The sequence below is a fragment of the Giraffa tippelskirchi genome, chromosome 5, assembly GCF_054371585.1.
Source record: "Giraffa tippelskirchi isolate mGirTip1 chromosome 5, T2T-mGirTip1v1.2.pri, whole genome shotgun sequence".
In the NCBI taxonomy this organism is placed as follows: Eukaryota; Metazoa; Chordata; class Mammalia; order Artiodactyla; family Giraffidae; genus Giraffa; species Giraffa tippelskirchi.
This window is the reverse complement of record NC_137279.1, coordinates 139068522-139086264: the sequence shown is the minus strand read 5'-3', so window position 1 is coordinate 139086264 and position 17743 is coordinate 139068522. Positions and strand designations below refer to the sequence as shown.

General features: G+C 34.6%; 1 protein-coding gene across 29 annotated transcripts in view; it reads left to right on the top strand.

Moving 5' to 3' along the window:
* The window catches only part of ADGRL2 (adhesion G protein-coupled receptor L2), a 208514-nt gene that overhangs the window by 122373 nt on the left and 68398 nt on the right, over positions 1 to 17743 (top strand). For 2 of the 29 annotated variants that reach the window (XM_081493843.1, XM_081493835.1), the window contains exon 1: positions 15536 to 17213. The exons of the other annotated variants lie outside the window; for them this stretch is intronic. The gene's annotated coding sequence lies outside the window, so the exon portion shown is untranslated. Of the gene's footprint in view, positions 1 to 15535; positions 17214 to 17743 lie in introns of those variants that run through there. 29 annotated transcript variants of the gene reach the window in all.

Sequence of the window (17743 nt, the reverse complement as noted above, 5' to 3'; positions counted from 1 at the left end):
CTTTCAGAGTCACTGTACCATTTTTCATTTCCATTGACAGTGAATGAAGAGTGCTCCATACCTTCACCAACACTTATTGTTGTTAATGTGTTGCATGCAGTGAGTGCTTCCCAGGTGGGTCAGCAGTAAAGAATCTACCTGCCAATGCAGGAGACACAGGAGACATGGGTTCTATGCCTGGGTCAGGAAGATAATCTGGAGGAGGAAATGGCAAGTCACTCTTAGTATTCATGCCTGATATTCCATGGACAGATGAGCCTGGCCAACTGTAGTCCACGGGTTTGCAAAGAGTCAGACACAACTGAAGCCACTTAGCACACATGCATGCAATGACATATGTTGAACATTTCTTAATATACTTACTCGCCATTTGTTTATGTTTATTAGTGAGGTGCCTGTTCTGGTCCTTTCCCCTTTTTAAATTGGGTTGTTTTCTTATTGTTTAGCTTTAAGAGATTTTTTATTTTTAATTTTTTTTGGTTGTGCCACAAGGCCTGCAGGACCACAGTTTGGGAACCTGGTTCGGGAACCAGGGATCGAATCCATGCATTCTGCTGTGGAAGCATGGAGTGCCAACCCCTGGACTAGCAGAGAATTCCCTTTAAGAGTTTTTTTATAAATATATTTTGGATAAGAATCCTTCATTACACATGTCTTTTGCAAATATTTCCTCTCAATCTACAACTTGTATTAATCCTCAGTTTTAAAAAAGCAAACGAGATAAAAACAACACATTAAGAAAGCTAAGAAAACTCAGTAGTGCTCATTCTCTCTCTTTCTTGATTGATAGATAGAAAATGGTGATAGTTTAGTCATCAAGTCTTATCTGGCTCTTTGTGACTCCATGGACTATAGCCTGCTAGGCCCCTCTGTCCCAGGCAAGAATACGGGAGTGGGTAGCCACTTCCTTCTCCAGGGGATCTTCCTGACCCATGGATTGAACCTGGGTCTTGTATATTGCAGGTGGATTCTATACTGACTGCGCCACCCGGATAGTCAAGAGAGACAATAGGTCGATAGAGAGAGAGAGAGAGAGAGAGAGAATGGAAGGAAGGAAGGAAGTTAGATGGAAAGAAATAAGGAAAGAAGACAGAAATATATTTGGGTAATATACAATTGGTTAATTTTGTGTTTTAAGATTGATGTACTGGAAAGTGTTATAAACTATAAAACATATGAATGGTATCTCTTAACTGGACAGTTGCCTTCCTACAAGGAAATAGAATATGAAAAACTGCTGCCAATGTTTATGGGCTTTCTCTGCCATAACACAGATTACCTATTCATGGCATCTTTTTTTGTTTTGTTAAGTTTAGTGCTCTTGGCATCTTAATTAGAGTTTTCTTATATGTAAGATATTAAAAAAAGATTTAGTTATGATTGAACTAAGACAGTAATATCTAGCAGTTCTTGCTATTTAGAACATAAAAACTCTGACAGAAAATAAGTTTGACAGAGTTTGTTATACATTATTGATTTTGGATTTTTTAAGAAAAAATACTAGGAAAACCCTTTATCTTTCTGTTCAAAGCCTTCACTCTCTCCTCCTGCCTCTTTTCCTCCACTGAAAACAATCTTTTGTCCAGTTTTGTAGCTTATATGCTAGTCTACCTTAAAGTAGAACAGTAGATTTTCGGGGTCTGATCAGTGTAAGCACAATGAAAACATTCAAATGTGATAAGAGCAATGAAGGAAATAATGGAAAAACTACTTTTAAAAAAATCCAGTCCCTAAGAATATGGATACAAATTGCTGTAAAATCTCTAATTTCATACAGAATACATATTAACATATTTTTATTGATAGCACATTATAGTAAATAGGTTTTTTTGTTAATGTTGATACTGATCAAGATATTTTTAATAAATAAGAGAATATATAATACTTTTGAAAGATTTCCATCAAAATGTTTTTATGTTTAGTTTGAAAAAGGTAGTTATTAAAAAAGGTAAAATCTTATTTGCATAAATGGCACTGGATAAATGTTGCTTTTTTTTTTTTTTGCACAAAAGTCCTTTATAGACTATGTTAGAGAAGGCAATGGCAACCCACTCCAGTACTCTTGCCTGGAAAATCCCATGGATGGAGGAGCCTGGTAGGCTGCAGTCCATGGGGTCATGAAGAGTCAGACCCGACTGAGCAACTTCACTTTCACTTTTCACTTTCATGCATTAGAGAAGGAAATGGCAACCCACTCCAGTGTCCTTGCCTGGAGAATCCCAGGGACGGGGAGCCTGGTGGGCTTCCATCTATGGGGTCGCACAGAGTCGGACACGACTGAAGTGACTTAGCAGCAGCAGCAGCAGATTTGAAATCTAGCTTGTGAAACAAACTGCAAAACATAATTTAACTTCTTTGGAAGAATGAGTTCTGTGCTCCAATAAGATAGTAATGGAACGATTTGCACATAGTATTTCAAAAAGTGGGAACCGCCTACATTAGGTGGACATTTACATGTTATCCTACTGTTCAGTGGTAGTGATATGAGATGAACATCTAAAATTAGACCAGAGAGAAATAGCAAGTGAAAAATGATTATGTATAATTACCTGTTTTTATTAGACTGACAGGAAAAAGCAGTGGGAGTTAGTACAAAGAGAGTCTGAAAGACCTGGCCCTGAGGAATTGTACATTGTAGGTAACGTTTGTTTGTGAGTATATACATTTAAATACATGGTTGAGTATCTAGCACAACACAAAAGCCTTATCCTACTTCTTAATATAAATACAATGACGTGTTATAGTAAATGTACAAAATAAGATAGCAAGTAATTTTCATTGTTTTATTATGTTACAAAAGCAGGGCTACTTTTTTACAGTACATTTTTTTATTTTAAATTTTCACTGGGCTGGGTCTTTGTTACTGGTTGAGCTTTTTTCTCTAGTTGTGGCAAGCAAGAGCTACTCTTTAGTTGCAGTGCATGGGCCTCTCATTTCAGTGGTTTCTCTTGTTGCAGAAAACAGGCTCTAGAGCATAAGCTCAGTAGTTGTGGCACATGGATTTAGTTGCCCCATGGCCTGTGGAATCTCCCTGGAACAGAGATTGAACCCACGTCTCCTGCATTGGCAGGCGAATTGTTTACCACTAAGCCACCAGGGAAACCCTTGATGACACATTTTAAAGGAACTAAAGTTTGTGCGTATTTAAATTCTGTGAAAGCGGACTGCTGTTTCCTTGTTATGAAAATTACTAATCAATTTATGAGAGAAGGCAATGGCACCCCACTCCAGTACTCTTGCCTGGGAAACCCCGTGGACAGAGGAGCCTGGTAGGCTGCAGCCCATGGGGTCGCGAAGAGTCGGACACGATTGAACGACTTCACTTTCACTTTTCAGTTTCATGCATTGGAGAAGGAAATGGCAACCCACTCTAGTATTCTTGCCTAGAAAATTCCAGGGATGGAGGAGCCTGGTGGGCTGCCATCTATGGGGTTGCACGGAGTCGGACACGACTGACGCGACTTAGCAGTAGCAGCAGTGAAAATAAAGAGTTCTAACACTGCCTATAGAAACTCTGTTTTTAAATTGTTTTATTATGTTAGTGGCTTATAATTATATAATCATCACAGTGACAATTTAAATGTTAACATTTTATTGACCAGGAATACAGTGTTAAGATGACTTAAATAATGAGTTTCACAGTGGTAATTTATCAGTACTCCATTCTATGTATGTTAGGTTAAAAACCCTAAAGGAAGTCTACCATATCTGACCGTTACATAGTTTCAAATAACTGTAAGAAAAATAGGTAGACAGTATTTTTGCAACTGAATTGTTACAGAATAATTATTGGCTATGTAGAATACTTGTCCCTTTTTAAAGATATTCTTTCAGTATTTACAAATAAAGTAAGAGCTTTTTCACCAAATCCTAATAATTTGGCAAAATTTTTCCATTTATAATAGTCAAAAGATATGTTAATTTTTAAAATCAGACTTTTTTTCTTTAATGTGGGGAATTCCTTTTTGGAAAGATCAAATAAAAGCACTAGATTTTTTTTTCTATTGTATTTGAAACTCCCCACTTTTTGCATATAATAATAGATAACACAGAAATTTCAATACCATGAAAATATGTTTATATTTTACTTCAAGGCTTTCCTACCTCCTTTCCTCACTGTCATCACTTCACCAGTTAAGAATCAACTAAATAAATGCACTTGTAATTCTTTATGGTAAAAGTATTAATAATTGTTATTTATTCTCCATTTTATATTTCCTGCTCATTTAAAACTATGTAACCTAGGCTTTTTTAGTAACTGATTCTATTAAGTATATTGAATGGCTCATCCTGAAAAGTAAGAAATGAAACTCTTTCCAAAATGATAAATGTGTTTTAATATTCTATAAAATAATCACCATTAGAGATTAATTTTTAGCACTCTTTGAAGATAATTGTTGTGAGTTCACTTAAATATGAAATAATTTCAACACTTTGAATTCATTAAGGCAAATAAAAAAAAAGCCCTCTTACTACTCATCAAATACTCAAGTATTTAATGAATAAGTAAATTAGAATTTTGCTAAAAATAGTGTTTGTTTGTAGCATTGGGTATAATCTAGTTAAAGTGATTTGCTGAATTTGTTTCTAAGTTACTCTTCTGTTATTGTTTATAACTGTCTCTTTGTTCATTTCTTCACTCTAAGAACTTGCCAGTTCTCATCCAGGTAGTCTGTTGCCTTAGATTATGGTTTGCAGTTGCCCTTAACGTTTGTTATAGCGCTCTGGTCAAGAGATCTGAAAGTGAGAAAGCATGTAAATGTTTACTGCATTTTAAAAAAATAATAAATGTTAGGTTAATGGGCATAGGTAGGTTCAGTTTTTCAGAGTCTTAACTCATACTATTAGATGTACATCCGTGTACCTTTCTCACTGCAAAGAGGTTCTAAAAGTAATCTGTACTGCCCTCAAGAAGATGGTAAAAATATTCCTCAGTTTTTCCCTATGGTGGGAAAGGTATATTTTGGGTAAAAGATTCCAAGATAAGCCCTTTTGTTTGTGTGGAAATTGTCCAAGGAAAGTAAAATAGTGCCCTAGGCTTAGGGAACTAGCCTGATTCTTTTTAAGATTTTAGCCAATTTTTTTAAGCCCACTTATGTATACTAACTGGATAGAACCTCATAGAACAACTACAGTAGGTTTCTTATTAAATAAAATTGATTATATTTTTGGTTGTTAAACTACCAATTTAAATTCCTCTAAGTTGGGAAACATGGTGGAATATAAATAACTAGTTAAGCGATCCACTGTTTATACAGATCTGGCACTCAAAAGAATGTTGAAAGAAGAACATACAGATGAAGCAAACATAAATGTAAGGTTGGTAGTTTTAGGTGAATAGATGACATTACAGAGGTTATGCAGTTGGTAGGTGCAAAAGCTCTAGAGAACCCCTACACTTAAGGGGAAAAGGTAAAGGTACCATCTAAGAAACCAGAATGAGAACAGGAGGGTAATGTTTCATAAGGCAGCACTAAAGTATAAGAGAGATTCATTTTTTCTCTTATTGACTCTGAAGAATTTTATTCTACTTAGTTTAAATTAAAGAACACATTAGGATTTTTAGGATAGAAGAGTTTCAAGATGGAAATCAACAAAGCAGCATTCAGCCTTGCATAGACCAGAAGAATTAGGTACTACTCTACAGTCACAGACATCCAGGAAAGGTATAAACACTTAATCTAGATTAATGAAGTAGGAGTACAGTTCAGAGATTTTTAACTTAAGGGAAAAAAGTCTAGCTTTTTGAACATGGGAACAATTTAATAAATTAAGTAAGAGACAAAACTGATTCCAGAGCCTAGATCTTGTCTAAAAAGTTTGGGATGATGAAAGTAAGCTTGATGAGTAGGGACCAAATTAATGTATTCCCATCCTGTACCCCATTCAATAACTTCTGTATCCTAGAATTTTCTTCTTCTAAACTTTTCAATGCCCCAACCTATTATCTTCAGATATGGTAATTACATTTTAACATTGTTAATCTAATAGCACTTCGATCGGTGATGATTTCTTGTGTGCCTGAGCATTTGATAAAAGGTGTTATTTTATATATATGTGCATTACTTTTTGTGTTTTCCGTTCCATGATTTTTTATGTTAGAGTAGGTCATAGAATGAGACTGAAAAAATGCACACATTGACTTTTTCACCTCTCTTCTTGCTATGAAGCAGGATACACAACCAAGGACCCTTTTTATGAAGGAAAAAACATAGGCCATTGCTTCTATTTTAAGAGAGTTATTGAATAACAGATTGTTGGAACTGCTGAGAAATTTGGGACTCATCATACTGTAGTTCTCTCATTTGACTCTGAAAGTCAACTGTCATTGCAGTCAAAGCACTCATTCAACTTTGTAGCACATGTATTCTCCTCATTTATTTTTAAAATATCTTTGGGAAGAAATAGGCAATATTATACCCTCTTTTTACTTTGTGAACCTTGAAAAAGGTTGAATTATTTGTCTCAGAGGCTGACACCTCAAAGTATCTATACCTGGAACCTCGTTAATATCTTAGTTGCATGAAAATTGATTTTTAAATGATATTTAATAATCATTTTTAAATAATTCTGTTATCTAGGTTTTGTATATATACTTCTATTATTTTCAAGTATACTAACAGATACTAAGTGTGTATAAAATATTTAAAGAAAGGAGATACTTAAATGCATGCACAGATCCACACAAAATCCTCGTATGACAACTGATGAATGTTAGAAGATTCTCAGAAGTTAAGCAAGAAAATTCATTAAATTCCAGTTGCAATTCTACAAGTGTTCTCTGGCTAACTTCATGATTATAGATTTCAGTGTAGGCATGCTCTCCTTGACATAAAACCCTTTCCAATTTTATACTGATGGTTCAGTCTTCATAAAGAAACTTCATGTCCAAGGCAGAGTTATATGAAGGAGGTTTTATTTAATTCTTTGTTCCCTGATCTCTTTATAGGTATCAATAAACTTAAAATCTGTCTAAGATATTTATATCCCTTCCATATTAATTTTTAGTGGGAAAAATTAGCTAAATCTGCCTTATCTAATTCACTGTTTTATAATATTTTAGAGGTTGGCATATTTTATTTTTGTATTATTATGCATACTTGTTAGTGAGGGGTACCCTTCTCTTGCTTAGTATATTTATTCAGTGCACCTATTCATTCTCATAGCGTTTAAGCCTGCATTTCTGAGAAACTGCAGTATTAGCTTTACGCTGTTTATCCCAAGTGTTTTTATCTATCTGTGGTGTCAGGTTTATCAACCATTTGTCCATTAAGATAAAATGCATCTGGGGAAAAATAAATAAATCAAATACTACTAACTCATCATCTATGTGATGTATTTAGGTTATTTTCTGTTGAGTGATGGATTTGTGCTAATTCTTTCTCTCTTGGCTTAGTTTGTTTTAAGACAACTAACTGGAATTACAAGCACATCTCTTTGTCCAAGGATTGGGAGGTTACAGTACAAACTTTTGAACCTTAGTACAGTAAATAACCATTAAAGCTGTTATTGACATATCTAATTGGACACATACTTTGCATGTCACTTACTGATGGGCATTTAAACCAAAACACTCATTACAGAAAGGAAAGACTATTGGCAGTAATCAACTTGAACTGTATTAAACATTCACATTTAGTGTGCAAAAAAGACTAATAAAATGGCTTAGAAGACAAATCATCTAAATATCCCTTATGACCTTGCTTATCAAATGTAGGTGAAAGGAACAGTGTTACATCAAAGATTCTGCCCTACAGAATCCTCTGTTTCTTCTTTTAAGATGAAAATTGTAAAGTAATTCTGTTGGATAATGAAGACTGAGAGTAAAAGTGTGAACTTCTGGTTTTAGTTGTACTACTTCCCTGTAGCTCAAATGGTAAAGAATCTGCCTGCGATGCAGGAGACCAGGGTTTAATCCCTGAGCTGGGAAGTTCCTCTGGGGAAGGGAATGGCAATCCACTCCAGTATTCTTGTCTGGAGAATCCCATGGACATAGAAGCCTGCCAGGCTACAGTCCATGGGTTCGTGGAGTCAGACATGACTGAGTGACTAACATACGCAAACACATACACACACACACGGGTAATAAATGGATTATACCCTTATGTATTGTTGGTCAAGGAAGCCAGAATCATTTTCTCTACGGACACTACATTACTGATCTTCAGAATTTCCTAAGGATTATTCAGTGAAATTAAGAGCCTTAAATAATACCGTAAGAGTTTGATTTTTGGACAGATACTGGTCAGATAAAAGATAGGGATGATAGTTTTTAAAAGAAAAGACATATCTCATTTAAACTCTGGTGTTTTTATTTTTGAAACAAAAGTGGAGAGGTGAATAAATAAAAGTAAATGTGAACATTCATTTGATATAGATTTTATTTATAGTAATCTTTTCATAATCTTAGTTATTATTTGTTCTAGCTTTCTCATTTGAAAGATTAGTTTATGGATGAGATGATAGTGGCATTTCAGTAGTACATATATTGTCATATATCTTGTAGATTTTTACTCTTTTAGAGCATTCTCTCATACACTAAACATTGGTTTCTATTTAAAAAGTAAATTTAAACAAATTAATTTATTAATTGACAGAAACCAAGTGTAATTCAGCATTATGTTGCTAAAATGTTCTGGCCAATGAAATGTTAAGTAACTAGATGCTGCTGCTGCTGCTGCTAAGTCGCTACAGTCGTGTCCTACTCTGTGCGACCCCATAGGCAGCAGCCTACCAGGTTCCTCTGTCCCTGGGATTCTCCAGGCAAGAATACTGGAGTGGGTTGCCATTTCCTTCTCCAATGCATGAAAGTGAAAAGTGAAAGGGAAGCCACTGAGTCGGTCCAACTCTTTGTGACCCCATGGACTGCAGCCTACCAGGCTCCTCCATCCATGGGATTTATCAGGCAAGAGTGCTGGAGTGGGTTGCCATTACCTTCTCCAGTAACTAGATGAACACATACTAAATCTATTTACATAAGACTTATTTTCAAATACCCATTTGAGTAGTTTGTAAAAGTATGATTTCTTTTTATTGTGTATCTGCTTTCTGGAGTCATACTTCTAGTATCAGTGTATAAATATGGAATATAAGAATCCATAAAAGAGTATAACTTGTAAAAAGATTTATAGTTTGAGCAAATAAAAATTGATATTTAATCACAGTTATAAAGAAAATAAAATTTTACTTTAAAATTTCAAATCAAAAATAGCCACTGATTTTTTAAAATTACAGTCTTTTTTCTATTTCTTCTCCTATGAAAAACTCGTAAATAAATGCTACTCAACTGTGATATATTGCATATTTTCTACCAGTATAAAAAAATGAAAAAAAATGTGATTGCAAGTTCACGTAAGAATTTGATATTATTTATTTTATACAGCTCATATTGGCATTTTTATTACCAGTTAATAAATTTATATATTCATTGAAGCTTTGAAATAGTTCCACTGTATGAAAATATGCTGTTTATTATTTTATACATTTTATTATGTCATAAATAATAAGAAAACATAATTTTGAGTAAAGTTGAGAATTTTCCACTTTTATAATTTCTTTTTATTTTATTGAAGTTTCTAATTAAGTACAAAAAGTTGCCTATATGTTATTTGGTAGAGAAATATTTTTAATCGCTTGTTTACTATAAACCCTTGTTTTATTTTCTTATTATCAGTTTAACTGCTTGACTTTGCCACATCAAAAACATAGCAATTGTGAGTCATTATCATTCAATTTGTTCAATTGTTTAAAAACAGCTAAATGATCCTTTATTATGGCCCCATTAATTTTTCAATATGTTATATAATGAGATCACACACCTATACTATATTAATAGTAACAGGAAACACCAGAACAGATATTTACTTTGTATATTTCCTAAGGAAATTTATTGTGGGTACTTAGATTTCTAATAGCATTTTACTAATATTTATGTCTTACATATTTTAGAGGCTTAAATCCTTTTTACTGTTTTCTTCAGATATCTTTTTAGTAGTTTAGTTAGGATTTTTAGTGCTGTTTGTTATTTCACAATTAAGATGAGACCTAGTATCTCTCAGATGTTTCTAGATAAAATCTAGTTTTTAAGAAATACAAAGAAGTGAGCAATTCTGTAATCTTAATATTTATTTTCTCTAAACCAGTCAAGTGTATGGTGTAGCTAATGTGTGTTGCAGTTGTCAATATTTTTGGCATAAAGACATGGTTTTCAGAATAAAGACATGGTTTTCTTCAATAAAAGACATGGTTTTCAACCAATAAAGACATGGTTTCAGAATGCCCCTTGGCCTTGAAGAGAGTGTCTGAATGAGAGTCCCTCTATATAAGTTGTCGATTTCAACACACCTTTCTGTTTTTTTAGACTATAGATCTATCATTCTTAATGAAGTCACCTGTAATTTGTGAAAATAGTGCCGTTTCTAAAGGTAGATTTTCCATCAATCTCTTAATGAATCTTAAATGTCAGAGCACTTTACTTTCACAGGCCTCTTCCATGACATTATCAGGGTTCCAAGCAACATGCTCATAGGGTCAAGTTTTTGAAAATTTTGCTGAAGTATAGTGTTTAAACACAATCTTTTAAGGTTTTGATTTCATTCTCTGACTTCTTTGTTGTAATTTCTCTCGTTTATGGTTGCTTAGGGGTATCCAGGGGTATCTGGGGATCCTGTTAAGTGTAGGTTCCATTGGTGATAAATTCAGTTTGAGTTTAATGGGGTTATTTTTATGTTGTTTTCTGGACACTCATGTGCTCTTGCTCAGTTGCTCAATCTGTCTGACTCTTTGTGACCCCATGGACTGTGGCCTGCCAGGCTCCTCTGTCCATGGGATTTTATAGGCAAGAATACTAGAGTCGGTTGCCATTTCCACCTCCAGGTATCTTCCCGACCCTTAGGTACAGTTTAGTTATTGCTAGCTATTCTGGTGAAGAACTGGCCTCTAGAAATACTCCTGTTACTCATTATACTGTCTACTGATTGTGACATAAATGTGAGAGATCGGATCAGTTCAGTTCAGTCACTCAGTCATGTCCGACTCTTTGTGACCCCATGGACTGCAGCACGCCAGCCTTCCCTGTCCATCACCAACACCCAGAGCCTACTCAAACTCATGTCCATCGCGTTGGTGATGCCATCCAACCATCTCATCCTCTGTCGTTCCCTTCTCCTTCTGCCTTCAATGTTTCCCAGCATCAGGGTCTTTCCCAATGAATCACTTCTTTGCATCAGGTGGCCAAAGTATTGAAGTTTCAGCTTCAACATCTGTCCTTCCAAAGAATATTCTGGACTGATTTTCCTTAGGATTGACTGATTAGATCTCATTGCAGTACAAAGGACTCTCAAGAGTCTTCTCCAACACCACAGTTCAAAAGCATCAATTCTTCTGTGCTCAGCTTTCTATATACTCCAACTCTCACATCCATACATGACTACTGGAAAAACCATAGTTTTGACTAGATGGACCTTTGTCGGTGAAGTAATGTCTTTTCTTCCAGGGAGTAAGCATCTTTTAATTTCATGGCTGCAGTCGCCATCTGCAGTGATTCTGGAGCCCAAAAAGATAAAGTCTGTCACTGTTTCCATTGTTTCCCCATCTATTTGCCATGAAGTGATGGGACTGGATGCCATGATCTTAGTTTTCTGAATGTTGAGTTTTAAGTCAACTTTTTCACTCTCCTCTTTCACTTTGATCAAGAGGCTCTTTGGTTCTTCTTTGCCAAAGGTGGAAGGTCAGATATCATATTACAATTTGAATGTGTCCTATGGGACCTGTAATCTATGTCAGGTGGTAGAGGAATAATGTTTAAAACGTATGGAATCGAAAGCTAGACTACAAAATTCTTTTAGTCATTAAATGTGTAAAACAGCAAACGGGAGATTTGGTTCTTATTGATAACTAATCAAAACTGAAGTTCTTTTCTGTATATTCTTGGTGGGTTATATACAGAATATAGAGAACAGATCAAAGGTAGTATGTACAATTATAAATGCACCATACTGTTCTCCTTTGTTAATGAGTATTATATAAAACAAAATCTGTCAGAATACCTGTGTTTGTGGAGCACAAACTATAGCATTTCAATGAATATGAGCACATTGTAGGTGTTTACCTAATGTATCCAAACTATTAATAATGAAAAATAAATTTTGATCAGCTGTTTAGGTAGAAAGCAAAATTATAGAAAGTAGCACTATGAAATTGTGAAGAGACATTCCTGAGATATTTCGTGAAAAAAAAATATTAAGGAAAGTATTGTAAATGAATAGAAAGCAATTAAATTATTAAAATGTTATTTTAGTTTTCTGTGTTTGTTACTGTGATACTTGTAGGCTTTTAAAAATTAGTGATGTTTGTTGTGCTTTCTCTTTTTTTCCTAAATTATTATTCACTTTGGTACTGTATTTTCTACTTGTAATTTTTTTCTTAAAGTGGTAATCCTGTTTTATAAGCTGTAGACCTTATATAACTTGAATCCACTCCTACTATTTTTATTTATGTGATTATTTATTTACTAGAAATTGGCACACTTTTCCACTATACAGTCTTAGGTTAATGTGTGCATTTCAGGATATTTCTTTCTTTTTAATTGTATTTCATTTTGTCTTCTTTATATTCCAAAGATTTAGGGTTTGAAAGAAGAAAGATTGAAAAGTTAAAATTTTAACAAATCAGTTTATTAATTTATTTAATTAAGTAGATAACAAAATATTTATTCATTCAATAATAGGGCTGAGATAGAAAAACATTAACATTTTTACATTTTTTGTTAAATAAATGCTTGGTTTGAAGCATTTTTATTATAATATAAACTAAGGGAGTTTTATGGAGAAGGCAATGGCATCCCACTCCAGTACTCTTGCCTGGAAAATTCCATGGACAGAGGAGCCTGGTAGGCTGCAGTCCTTGGGGTCGCAAAGAGTCTGACAAGGCTGAGCGACTTCACTTTCACTTTTCACTTTCATGCACTGAAGAAGGAAATGGCAACCCACTCCAGTGTTCTTGCCTGGAGAATCCCAGGGACGGGGGAGCCTGGTGGGCTGCTGTCTGTGGGGTCGCACAGAGTCGGACATGACTGAAGCGACTTAGCAGCAGCAGCAGCAGCAGCACATTTAAAAATTTTCTCATTTTATTCCACACGTTAAATTATCTTATGACACAGTCCTACGATGTTATCATCGTTAATTAATGGAATTCTGTGTATATAATCTGAAAGACTTTATAAGTAACTTTTGAAGTCTAGCTGCGAGTTATTGTGTGGTTGAGTCTATACCGTTTAAAACTGTATATAATCAGGTATGTTGAGTCGAGATATAAATTATGGTCGTTGCAAATATATTATCTAATTCATTGGTTTAGAACCTTTATGTGTGCATTTCTGTTTCTTTCAACCCTTGACAAGTAGACCTTTATTAAGCTGGGATGATTACTGAATATGAAATGTAACCAAGATTATTTTTATTCAAATATAATTTAAATATTCATCAAAGAGAAGTTATGCTTGAGACTGACAGAGACTATTAACATCAAAAAATATAATTAACTGCATTGGGTATCATGAAGCAGAGTTAGCCAAATAGCCGAGAGGTCTAATTGCTCTAGAGTTTGAGAAGCAATGGTTTTATTTTATGCTGTAGCTGTGGAATTAATAGTAATGTGGTTTCCTATGTGGGCCAATTAAAAACTGCCTGTTAAGGTTCATTGCTCCATAGGAAACCCATTGAATATCGCTTAGTAAACAGGATTGACATATCAGTGTGTACAAGAAGATAAAATACAATAAAAATCATGAAAATGAGAAGTGGTAGTAAAAGAACTGTTTTTGCAAACAGTCCATTAAACTCTTTACAATTATAGCATCGCAGTGGATGTTATGGTATGCCCTCCAGATTCCCGCTTCAGATCAGGCCATTTTCCCCCTCAGCTGCCAAGGGAGTTGCCTGCGGAGGGGCTCAAAGTGAGTCCCTGCCCAGGAACTGCCATGGGCTAAAGGGATCATAAATCCTTCTCCCTAGAGGATGTCCACCAAATGCAAGAGTGCAAAAGGTTGGCCTCCTCATTTTTGCTGCATTTTAAGACATTTCTGAAGAGCTCTCTCAACCTCAGAGCTCCCTCCCCAAGGAATTTGCTGGGCCTTTATTTGCAGCCAAATTATACTTCTCAGACTACCCAATCCTGCTTCACTTAAGGCTTCACTGATAGTTCTAAGGGCATTATAAGTGTCTCAGAGGCTGTGGCTCAAATTCTGCTTCCCGTGTTACCCAACCTAAGGAACGTAGTAATATTAATTATAAAAACAAATCCTATCAATGGTATTGGTTACAGATATTAAAGAACTCTGACAATTAAGAACTAAAACAGTTTAAAGCACATTTTAAAAATGCCCAATTCAGGTCTAAAACATGGCATTTTACATTCTAAAGTTTATCTTTTGTCCTGTTGTCCTTTTTCTTTAATAAAGGGAATATTCTGACCTGTGTGATGGTATTCTTTTAGTTGAATACAAAAGGAAAGCATTACTGATTGAACCCAGAAGATTTTTTTCTTGTCCGGGATGTAGAGATGTAAAAGTGGGCAGACATTCTAATGGAATCTTGACATTAATGAGGGTGCTGAAATGGAAGAGCTAAAGGGTCAAAGATAAGAGCAGTAGCAAGATCTTCCAGTGTTTCTCTTTCATAATAATGACATCAAATATATTTAATAAACTATTATTTCTAACAAAATATGTAATGTTATGTGTGAGTGTACTATTTTAAGTATTAGACTACTTTTTGTAAATAAAAATAATTCTAAAACTCTGGCTATAAAACGTGCAACTTCAGATACAGATTTACAGATAATCTTGTATTTAGCTGCATTTTTCATAAGACATTAAAATCTTAAAATAGCAGTAGATTTTAATCTGTACAATATAATTAGGTAGACATTATATCTTTAATCTGTAGTGATAAAGATGTTTTCCTGGTCATTCATTATTGAATAGGCTTACCCTGTTTGTATCTGTGGCCTGAGAGGGCATGTTAGCTTTCAGAAGAGCAGTGTTGCTGTTTCACAGCACACAGCCCTGTACTCCCAAGCCTCTATATGGTATTAGTGGATTTAAAACTCTTGAGTCTAACATTTTATAGGTCATGATGAACTGAGCTTTCACGATGAACTGAGCTTTTTAGATAAGTTACTGATATGAAGCTAATTTAGGCTAGGCATGTTACATGGATTGGAAGCCTTCTGCCTTCAACTGTTAGAAACTTATGCAAACCATGTATATCAGAGTTTTACATGGTTATAGAACTGTGCTTCACTTCTGAAAATTATCTTTCATTCATTGATTTATGCTTCCAAATAATTATTGAGTTGCGTGGTGGGCAAACACTAAGATATTTGGGAACAATTGGTAAGAATATATATTTTTAAGTGTACACACTGGTGTTTATGAAGTCAATATACATTTTAGAATAAAGCACAGTGCTACCCATGTGGTTCAAAGATGCTTAAAGCAGATGCTCCTCCTTCCAAGATACTATAATCTGTAAAGAAGATGAGATACATACAGAAATAACTGTTACCAGATCTCTCAGATAGCACAGAAGATTTCTAAAAACTGATGGAGAAAGGAAAGTGATGTGCAATGTAGTGAGGTAGGAAAATGTTGAGGGAGTACTGAGTAGGTCTATTAAAGGAGTTATGCACCTTCTGTCCTCACTTTTTTAAACTTTCTAGACACACCGCATCTTATTATCGTTCTCCTTCCTTTGAGGTATTCTGAATTCTCTTCTTGCACTTAGACTACAGAGGAAATGATTTTTCAAAGATTGGGTTCTTTATATATTTCTCAAAATTAAGGAATAGTTACATAAAATACTATATTTAAAATTTTAAACTCTATAATATAGAAAATAGCACTAGGGTTTTAAGCCCTTCATATTGACTCTGAGAACAACGAAGTTTCACTTAGAGAGAATGGTAAAACATAATTTCATATCTATATGTTTATTTTCCGCTGCTTAGATATTGTTTGGATGTGGTGTAATAAGTGTATAACTGTGCTTTCAAAATTGTAGGTAATTCTGTAACTAGCGTATAGCAGCAGATAATGTCTAGTATCACTGTTTCTAGTACTGGAACCACCAGTGGATATAAAATTATCTTTTCCTTCCTTCCATCCTTTCTTTCTTCCTTTCTATCAGTTTAGGTATCTAGCATTTATCTATCTGATTTTACATAATTTTTTGCCTTTGTGACTGAGATGTAGCAGAGGGCACTTGCCTTGATCTGTGCTTTTTTTAAAAAAACGAGCACTTTTGACAATACACTGTAGACTGAATGCTTATGGGTAGGTGTTCAGTTATCAAGAATGCCATCAGCAATGCCTTGTTGCTTTCTTATCAGCTACTTCCTGCTGTCAGCTTGGCATTTATTTCAATAGAAAAGGATTTGCATCAAATGTAATGCCTTATTATATACAGCTAACATGGGGTTTTTAATTGTGCAAACACAGGAGACTCCTGCAGTGATAGTCAATTTGATAAAAGGATTAGATTATGAATATTTTGTCATGATTAAAGATTAGTTCTGATTTATCAGAAGTAAGCCAGTGAAATTTGCCGTATATTTATCAGTTAGGTGAGACTCCATTAATTTTGAGAGTGTATGAACCACAGAGTATCCACCTGTTTTTAATTCTCTGATGAATTTGATTATTTATATTCAGATTATGGGTATTAAGGATTGTTTTTAGCTTTCTGCACCTGCTCTACTGCTAAGAGTATCCTATGAGTCTATGGTTCCAAGCTTTTGTTTTTATTGTTTTTCGTCTCTTGTCTTACAGAACACTTAAGTAAACATCTCTACAAAATTTCTTCAGTTTTTATTACGGTAAATGACATTAGTATGTACCAACAGGAGATTTTTCAGTTGTTCCTTCAATTAAAAAACCCTCAGTAAAACACAGAGGAATGAGAATTCCAATTTAGGAAGTAGTTATTGAGTGAGCACTTTTTGCCCTAAATAGGACTAGGCATTCCAAGGAATTTAAAAGAAGCCTAACAACATCTAACTGAGGAGATAAGACTAGGGTCCTAAAACAGCTGAAGGCATTCATGGTATGAGAACTGATACAATGAAGTGCCTAACACTCTTTGGGGGTGTTTGGAAAAGAATATAAACAAAAACATAAGGAGTTTGCAGCTTAATTTTAAACATGGAAAATACTGGTAAGTTAAATAACAATTTTATGCAAAATATAGATAGAGCCACAAAGCAGAATATGATTAATTGCCAAATTAATTATATAGACAGTTACTGCCATAGGGAAAGGAGAGAAAGATCGCTTCAGGTTCGAGTAATTGGGGAAGAATTGAATACTGTTTGGCCAGAATAGTTTATGTGCTAGCCTTCTCTACTCCTCTTCCTTAGCAGATGCTTCTTGCAAATGTGCGTTTCTTCTTTGGCTTGCATTAAGGGCATCACTGTGAGTTGGAATATAGGAGTTGCTCAGACTATTAGTCTGGTGTCCTCAGTTCAAAAAATGCTCTACTCTCAAAGAAAATATTCTTCAAATGGTTCTTCCATAAGAAAAAAATAGCTTAAGAAGTGTATAGACAGTGTTTTCTGTGAAAATTCAGTTCAGATGCCTCTTTTTTAAATTAGAAAGAATAACATAAGGATAACAAGATTATGGTTTTTATGAGGCACAAAGTTAGACCACATAATTAATAAAAAAGATTCATGGCTTGCAGAATAA